The sequence below is a fragment of the Mizuhopecten yessoensis genome, unplaced genomic scaffold (assembly GCF_002113885.1).
Source record: "Mizuhopecten yessoensis strain PY_sf001 unplaced genomic scaffold, ASM211388v2 scaffold11081, whole genome shotgun sequence".
NCBI classification, from domain to species: domain Eukaryota; kingdom Metazoa; phylum Mollusca; class Bivalvia; order Pectinida; family Pectinidae; genus Mizuhopecten; species Mizuhopecten yessoensis.
Window position 1 is genome coordinate 351,784 of NW_018408870.1, and position 6,725 is coordinate 358,508.

Genomic DNA, 6,725 nt, shown 5'->3' on the forward strand with positions numbered 1-6,725 from the left:
CTTTTCCTTTCGAAAGATCGGATGGCCGAACCGGCGAGCCCCGCCATGGGGTAAGTTCGGACAGGCATTCGGGTAAGTTCGGCCCCTTTTGCAATCAGCTTAATTATGAAGTCATAAAGCATGCAACGTCAGATCTTACCGCCAATTTTACGACTTTTTATGTGTTAATTACATGGGCCGACCTTGCCACGGTATTATTAGTTGAACCTGTTCGGGCCCAAATTGATTTTTCAATAAATTCTTATCGTACGGCAATATGGTATTGAGTGATTGGCTTGGCTTTTATGTATTATTATTTGAAGCTGTCACACGTTTGACTGTAAAAAGTGGCAATTCCGTTTCAAAAAGTTCGCATAACTAGAAGCGAGATCATGATTTTCTTTCTACCCTCTCAAAAGTAATTTTCTCCTGTTACTAGTAAGTCATTTTACATTAGAGTTTTCCTCGCCATTTTTTCTTCGTTGAATGCCCAGCAAATTAAACTGCTAAGATCCTTAAAGTTGTAAATATTAGCTCAAAAACAAAAACACATAAGGGATGGCCGAACTTGCCCCAGTCTCCCGTATATAGATTTTTTTTTATATCATTGATGATTGGTAAAGTATTCACATAATTTTTGCATCAATGACGCCATTTTTTTCCAGTCAAAGCTAAAGTAGATATTTGTTCTTGTGCGTAACGTCATATGATGGGTCGGGTGGCGCAGTGGATAGTGCGCTCGTCTTCACACTGATGTCCTGATTTAATTCCGGTCACCTGCCCGACCACGCGGGTTTTCTCCGGATACTCCAGCTTCCTCCCATATTAAGAATAGAACCCTCTGCGTGCTTCCGTCAGAGCACAAAAAGAATGATTGAGATGGGCTGGGGTAAACTGTTTGGTAATTGCTATATAAAAAGTGCATATAACATATTTGATGTTCTATGTACTGTCAACGATACTATTGTTAATGCCTTTGATGATTCTTGCACGTTAAGTGATTCTGGTGTTGAGCGTGCATTACGCATTGACCACCATGTTTATGATAAACTTACAGACACATGGGTTAAAAAACGGGTTGTTGCAAAAGTTTTTCATTATGATTACTCTGCCCTTGGTTTTGATTTGAAATAAACAAATGCTCTATTTCAGCTACTGTACCTGTCATGGCAGATACAGGATGTCAGAGCTGCCTAGCTGGTTTGAGAGTCATCTATGGGTTAGGCCTACGTGAATCAGTCCTCATCCCGGTGACCATGCACATGCATACAGCCACAAATGTTGGAATCAAGATCATCGGTGCTACAATACTCCGCTTGAGCGCCACTAACGATACAGGCAAGCCAATAGAGACTAGATGACTTACATATGTGATACCACTGACAGGTTGTACCTCAGCAGAGAAGCCTGCTCAGCACTAGGTATTATTCCCGATGCCTTCCCCGCGGTTAATGCATACGCAGCTAATGCTATCCCTGTGAACCCCCACACCCACCAGTGGAATCGCATCCATGTGACATGGTGTCACAGTATGTTCATATGCGCGAAGAAAAATGGCGAGCCTCGCAGGACAGTTGACTTCCAGGCCCTCAATGCTCACGCGACACGTGAAACCCATCATACTCAATCACCATTTTACGAAGCCCGTTCCGTCCCACATGGCAAAAAGAAAACAGTGTTTGATGCTTGGAACGGTTACCACAGTGTACCCATACGCGAGGAAGACCGTCACCTGACAACCTTTATCACCCCATGGAGACGATACAGATATAAGACAGCACCTCATGGGTACATTGCATCCGGTGACGGATACACACGTAGGTACGATGAACTTGTCTCGGACTTCGCCAACAAGACGAAATGCGTAGATGATGTGTTGTTATGGTCCGATTCCATAGATTCCATTTCAGGCAGTTCGTTGGTTAGACTTATGTGGCAAGAACGGCCTTACCCTAAACCAAGGGTTATCACCTACATGTAGTCCCACGTGACCTTTGAAACAGACCTGATTGTACTATCTGTTTCCTGACGAATTTACAAGGGTTATTACCTACACGTAGTACCACGTGACCTTTGAGACAGACCTGATTGTACTATCTGTTTCCTGACGAATTTACAAGGTTTATTCCCTACATGTAGTACCACGTGACCTTTGAAACAGACCTGCTTGTACTATCTGTTTCCTGACGAATTTGCAAGGGTTATTACCTACATGTAGTACCACGTGACGTTTGAAACAGACCTGACTGTTCTAACTGTTTCTTATCGAATTTACAAGGGTTATCACCTACATGTAGTATCACGTGACCTTTGAAACAGACCTGATTGTACTATCATTTACAAGGGTTATTACCTACACGTAGTACCACGTGACCTTTGAGACAGACATGATTGTACTATCTGTTTCCTGACGAATTTACAAGGGGTATTACCTACATGTAGTACCACGTGACCTTTGAGACAGACCTGCTTGTACTATCTGTTTCCTGGCGAATTTACAAGGGTTATTACCTACATGTAGTACCCCGTGACCTTTGAAACAGACCTGACTGTTCTAACTGTTTCTTAGCGAATTTACAAGGGGTATCACCTACATGTAGTATCACGTGACCTTTGAAACAGACCTGATTGTACTATCTGTTTCCTAACGAATTTACAAGGGTTATTACCTACACGTAGTACCACGTGACCTTTCAGACAGACCTGATTGTACTATCTGTTTCCTGACGAATTTACGAGGGTTATTACCTACATGTAGTACCACGTGACCCTTGAAACAGACCTGACTGTTCTAACTGTTTCTTAGCGAATTTACAAGGGGTATCACCTACATGTAGTATCACGTGACCTTTGAAACAGACCTGATTGTACTATCATTTACAAGGGTTATTACCTACACGTAGTACCACGAGACCTTTGAGACAGACCTGATTGTACTATCTGTTTCCTGACAAATTTACAAGGGTTATTACCTACATGTAGTACCCCGTGACCTTTGAAACAGACCTGACTGTTCTAACTGATTCTTAGCGAATTTACAAGGGTTATCACCTACATGCAGTATCACGTGACCTTTGAAACAGACCTGATTGTACTATCTGTTTCCTGACGAATTTACAAGGGATATTACCTACATGTAGTATCACGTGACCTTTGAAACTGACCTGATTGTACTATCTGTTTCCTGACGAATTTTCAAGGGTAATTACCTACATGTAGTCCCACGTGACCTTTGAACCAGACCTGATTGTACTATCTGTTTCCTGACGAATTTTCAAGGGGTATTACCTACATGTAGTCCCACGTGACCTTTGAAACATACCTGACTGTTCTAACTGTTTCTTAGCGAATTTCCAAGGGTTATTACCTACATGTAGTACCACGTGACCTTTGAGACAGACCTGATTGGACTATCTGTTTCCTGACGAATTTACAAGGGTTATCACCTACATGTAGTACCACGTGACCTTTGAAACAAACCTGACTGTTCTAACTGTTTCTTAGCGAATTTACAAGGGCTATTACCTACATGTAGTACCACGTGACCTTTGAAACTGACCTGTTTGTACTATCTGTTTCCTGATGAATTTACAAGGGTTATTACCTACATGTAGTACCACGTGACCTTTGAAACAGACCTGATTGTACTATCTGTTTCCTGACGAATTTTCAAGGGTTATTACCTACATGTAGTCCCACGTGACCTTTGAAACAGACCTGACTGTTCTAACTGTTTCTTAGCGAATTTACAAGGGTTATTACCTACATGTAGTACCACGTGACCTTTGAAACTGACCTGTTTGTACTATCTGTTTCCTGACGAATTTACAAGGGTTATTACCTACATGTAGTACCACGTGACCTTTGAAACATGCCTACTTACCTGTGTCCTAACGAATTACAAAGGAAAACTTACAGAACTTACCACTGAATGAACGCACGGTCGTTACCTTGGGCAAATAACCAAGGAAGCGTAGTGAAACTGAGATCCATAGGGTTAGAAAAAATAGGTACAAAACCAATATATACACAATGTTTTCATTAAAGTTCTTTTGTATGTTATCACCCTTACACATTAGTGTAATTAGTCTATTAATTAAAAAACCAACAAAAGAGCAGTCAATTTAAACTAATAATAAGGTGCTGTTAATAAACCTGCCATTCCTTCGCTAGTTTGCTCCGATCTTTCCCCCCGGGAGAATGTATCAATGCAACCTGTATATTTATTCAGTCTATGTCTAGTAATGCACAAATAAAATAAAATACACTACATCATACAGCTGTCCTTCTAGGACACACAACATCATACAGCTGCCCTTCTAGGACACACTACATCATCCAGCTGTCCTTCTAGGACACATTACATCATTCAGCTGTCCTTCTAGGACACACTGCATCATACAGCTGTCCTTCTAGGCCACACTACATCACACAGCTGTCCTTCTAGTACACACTACATCATACAGCTGTCCTCCTACGACACACTACATCATACAGCTGTCCTTCTATGACACACTACATCACACAGCTGTCTTACTAGGACACACTACATCACACAGCTGTCCTTCTAGGACACACTACATCATACAGCTGTCCTTCTAGGACACATTACATCATACAGCTGTCCTTCTAGGACACACTACATCACACAGCTGTCTTTCTAGGACACACTACATCACACAGCTGTCCTTCTAGGACACACTACATCATACAGCTGTCCTTCTAGGACTCATCGGTGACGCTAGTGGCGAAAACGTTGAACATAGTAAATTAAAGTGAAATCATGCAATTAATAAATGTTCTATACAAGATAACACAATAATATTATTAGTAGCTGTCACACCTGGCAGTGGCAATACACAAAAATTTACCAGGATTATTAAGTTGTTTTACATTCCTTACAGACAGAAGTTGTACAAGCTTGAAGACAGTAGGGCGACGCCAGAAATATGGCTTCATATATTTTAATCTGATATCAGCATAAAAATTACAAACTATAATAAAATGATACTCGTCTTCTACACATCCACAATTACATTTGGCAGAATCTTCCAGATTCAATATTTAGACTGCGATGATGTGGCTCTATGTGTTGTATATGCGTGTATGTGTGGGTGGTCGGGTGACACAGTGAATAGTACACTTGTCTTTCACCAAGGCGGCCGGGGCTCGACTCCTCGATCGGACGGGAAAAGGTATGGGATCACCTGCTCGACCACGTGGCTTTTCTTCAGGTACTCAGCGCGCTAACATCCGGCTAACAAGAGTTAACATTAGTTAAAATAACTTGATTCATAATTGGTGTAAACTTGATAAAGTTTATATATGTATGTATGTGTGCCGGAGTCAGGCTACGTTGGTGTACTTGCCCCATTGTGATACACTGTAGCACGGATCTGATGCCGACTTCATGGTGCTATCTCAATGAAATTCCATGACGAAGGCACCCAGGACAGCATTCCGCCCGGACACATTGTACTGACAACGGGTGAACAAGTTGTTGCCATTCCCCTTACTGCTGAACGTTAAGCAAGGAATAACAACTACCATTTTTAAGTACTTTGGTATGTCCCAGCCTGAGGACAGAACCCATTGCCTTCCTCACCTGGGCGAACGTTAAACATTAAAGCCAAAATTGAGGTATTGCCACGCATGGTGTTTGGAAGTAAAGGATGGTTAAAATAAGTGATATATAAGGATCCCAAATATTGCTATGGATCCAGCAGATTTATTTTGGTCGCTTTTTTGTCCTGTAAGTACCCTATAGTTAGCCCGGACAGAGGGTTGCATACCATCAATGGGACAATCGGATAATCTATAAATAGCTTAACTACATACATAATAGCGTCAGAGATGTTCCGAATGAGATGCTTATGCTCCTGTTACTAAAGGTGATCAGTATATGTGGGACTGGTCCAATTGTTCAAGGTCATTTGTGCTCGTGTAAATACGTCATAATGGGCCTTGAAGATGATTTGTGTTGATCACACAAAATCCCTATGTAACCCGATGTTTATATTGTGTTCGTTATATATCTATATATGATGAATAGATGTTACTTTGAGGGGAGGGGTTGCTAAGGAAATCCGTCATTTTGAATTTCAAAATGGCGGATTTTTCCTTAGCAACCCCCCGACCCTGCGGCTCATAGTAACATCTATTCATCACGTGTGTTTTGATTGTGATGTCATCATTTTTGAGGTACTGACAGGATTATCGCCCTTGTATCTGTATTAAATATTTCCTTCTGGTTTTTAGGTATGCAAGGTAATAGGACTACACTCGACCACTGGACCCTGTGAGAAAGAAGAAGAAGAAGGAAACAGAATGCATTTCATTGTACATATACTCAATAAATATTAGTAGACAATCAGTTCTTCTGGTTTTTCCTGCTGCCGCTTTACATTCTATAGACTGTTTGCAATCATGTCTCCGTGAAAATGAGGGGCTCTGTTTCTCACAATAATGCGTTATTTACAATATAAATAAAATTCACGGCATATTTACGGTGTTTTCGAGTGTGGTATTAAATCGAGATGAACTTTCTTTTCGTGTAGGAAGTGAGTGTGTCGGTGCTGTAGCAGAAAGTGCAAGTCGATATGCGGTTTTTTTCTTCTAGATGTTTTGTGTTTCAATGTGGCTGATACTTTTACTTCCTTAAATCTGATTGGTCGAATTCTGATTGAGGGCGCATGGTCGCGGGTTCGATGCGCGCCGTTGTCATTTTTATTTTATTTTTTATTTTA